The following is a 3,102-nucleotide window of genomic DNA, read 5'->3' as shown; positions in this document are numbered from 1 at the left end:
GCTTTTATCTAATGAACAAACCTCAGAAACAGTGAGTTTATTTATCTACCTTCTTTTTTTAAATTTTGCCATTACTTCTCATGCATATCATAGTCATCTTATTTGCAATCTAGCAGGTCTGAAAAAAATGTATAATTAAGACCATTTCTGAAAACCCGTTGGATACTGAGTCCTGTCCCTGTAGGAGGATTCTTCAGCCACTATGTCAATTGGCACAGATATTTCTCTTTCTTCATATGATGAAGATCAGGGATCTAAACTTATCTGAAAAGCTAGAGAGGCACCGTTTGTTCCCATTGCAATGGCCAGGTTTGCAGCAATTGTTACATATGGATTATATAAATTGAAGAGCAGGGGAAATACTAAAATGTCTGTTCACTTGATCCACATGCATGTGGCAGTCCAAGGCTTTGTTGTGGGAGCAGTGACTCTTGGTATGGGGTATTCCATGTATAAGGAATTCTGGGCAAAGCCTAAACCTTAGAGAAAGAGAAGCTGTCTCAGTTTTGTTGGTGGTGTTTGCTTTACTTAGGCGTCTCATATTGAGTTTATATGTTTATGTTGAAAATAAATCATTTGAATGGGTCAGATAATATGGTAGTTTAAGAATTGGCTTCCTTTCTTGCAGGCTTGATTTGACTGGTTGCCAAATTACTAATGACCAGTCAACTAGCTAGGTCATTCAGGGGAGTCACATTAGCACAAAAGAAGAAACCTGTCACTTTTAAATGGACTAGACAGTGGTAAAATATGCTCCTCCTTAAACTCTTATGATAAAATCAGTTATGAAGAGGACATTGTGCCAGTCCTGAAGTACTCCTAGTTGCTGATTTGATTCTAGTATCAAAACATGCTTTTGATGTTATGTAGGAATCCCATTTAACTTTTTTCTGCCTATTTTGCAGATTGATTGGGTACTTCAGTTTTTAGGACTGGTTGGCTCTTAATCCTTTCAGAACAGTGCATGGAATATAGTAAGCTTCCCCACAACCTAAAATACATTTATTTAATCCAAACCTAAAAAGCCGATAAAGAGCTATTTAGAAGTAATATTTATTTCAGAATCATACTTGTAAACATGAGAATAACCTAACTGTGGATCCCAGTTTAGCTTCTTTTGTAATTGCAGAGTTATGTTAATGCTGCTGTTGTATTAGAATAATTTTTAAATGTTGAAATGTGTATTTTAAGTACTAATGCAAAGGTTAAGTGAAAAACACTTTTTAAATGTATGAAGCTTGTTTATTTTCTCTGTAAGAATCATAAATGTTAACAAACTTAAAAAAAAAAGACCATTTCTACCTAAATAACCAAATTTTTCCCTCCCCAAATTTCCTTTTACCTAGGTGACTATCACTTTCATTCTCTCCAGGACTTTTCTATGGTTTTCTTAAACTAAATTACCAGACAACAAAATAATAGATGAGTGTGTAACTAAAGGACAGTGGAGGGCCCATGGGTGGCTCAGCCGGTTAGGCATCTGACTTCAGCTCATGTCTCTCATCAGGCTCCCTGTTGTTCTGGGAACCTGCTTTTCCCTCTGCCTCTGTCTCTCTCTCTCTCTGTCTCTCATGAATAAATAAATAAAACCCTTAGACAAAATGAAGAACAGTGTAAGAATTCTGTATATGCATGCTGTGCTGTAGTGTTAAGTGCCCTTCTTCACCCTGTATTATATTGAAAATGATTATATTTTACTACATACTAGTATAAACAGAAGAGACTAGTTTCTGTTGGTTGGGATCCCCCTTGGGGAATCTGGCTAGTCCAGCCCCTTCTTTTTTTTTTTTTAAATTTTTTATTTTTTTTATAAACATATATTTTTATCCCCAGGGGTACAGGTCTGTGAATCGCCAGGTTTACACACTTCACAGCTTTCACCAAAACACATACCCTCCCCAAGATCCATAATCCCACCCTCTTCTCCCAACCCCCCTCCCCCCAGCAACCCTCAGTTTATTTTGTGAGATTAAGAGTCGCTTATGGTTTGTCTCCCTCCCAATTCCATCTTGTTTCATTGATTCTTCTTCTACCCACTTAAGCCCCTTCTTGAATCCACAAGGCCGATGAGGTTGATATCTTAGTGTGGTTATAACCACTAGCACCACATTAGTGTGCTCTGAAATATTGGTTGGGAAGCCCTCCTCTGTTGTTTTATTAGACTTGATAGTACACAGTAGTCCATTTCCTGCCTGCCGCCCCCCCGCCCCAGCCCGCTATATTCAGTTTATGATTCAGGATGTTTTAGTGTGGAAGGTAATATTAAATATTTTTTTCACTTTTAGTGAAAGTGATCTATCTTTTCACAAAAAATTTTAATATTATTTCTATACAATGAGAAATGTTAAAATGAGCAAGTTTCTTCTTTCCTTCTATTCTCCTTTTCTCTACCACCTGATATAAAATAGTAATATTATATTTCTATAATTATTTCCTTGAAATTGTTAAATATATTAGTACACCTTCAATTTTTTAGTTGTAATTGATTTACTTTGAATCCTGACTATATTGATTATAGTACATTAACTGTTTCCTCTAAGAATTTTATGGTTCCTGATGTTACCTTCAAAATTTTAACCCATTTCCAGTTAATTTTTGTGTATGGCATAAGATAGTAATGATAGTTTTATTCTTTTGCAAGTGACTATCCATTTTCTCTGCATTATATTTACTGAAGAGATGGCATTTTCCCCCTTGTATAATCTTGGCTCCTTTGTTTTAAATTTATTGGTCATACAGTGATAGGTTTATTTCTGGGCTCTCTGTTCTATTTATCTTTGTATGTTTTTATGGTAGTACCATACTGTTTTAATTACTATAGATTTGTAATATAATTTGAAATCAGGGACCATAGTGGCTCTAGCTTTGTTCTTTTTTTTTTTTCTCAAGATTTTTCAGGGTCTTTTGTGGTTCAACACACATTTTAAGATTGTTTGTTCTATTTCTGTGAAAATTATCATTGGAATTTTGATAGAGATTAAACTGAGTCTGTAAATTTTCTCTGGGTAGTATGGCCATTTTAACAATATTAATCCTTCTAATCCATGAGCACAGCTTATCTTTCCATTTGTTTGTGTCATCTTCTGTCTGTTTCATCAGTAT

General features: G+C 35.1%; 1 pseudogene; it reads left to right on the top strand.

Annotated features, from left to right (window-relative positions):
* The first annotated feature begins 202 nt into the window (after window positions 1–202).
* Window positions 203–588, top strand: LOC132009099 (HIG1 domain family member 1A, mitochondrial-like; annotated as a pseudogene).
* Window positions 589–3,102: the final 2,514 nt, after the last annotated feature.

Source organism: Mustela nigripes, unplaced genomic scaffold, assembly GCF_022355385.1.
Source record: "Mustela nigripes isolate SB6536 unplaced genomic scaffold, MUSNIG.SB6536 HiC_scaffold_4677, whole genome shotgun sequence".
Taxonomy (NCBI): domain Eukaryota; kingdom Metazoa; phylum Chordata; class Mammalia; order Carnivora; family Mustelidae; genus Mustela; species Mustela nigripes.
This window is presented reverse-complemented; position numbering and strand designations above follow the sequence as displayed.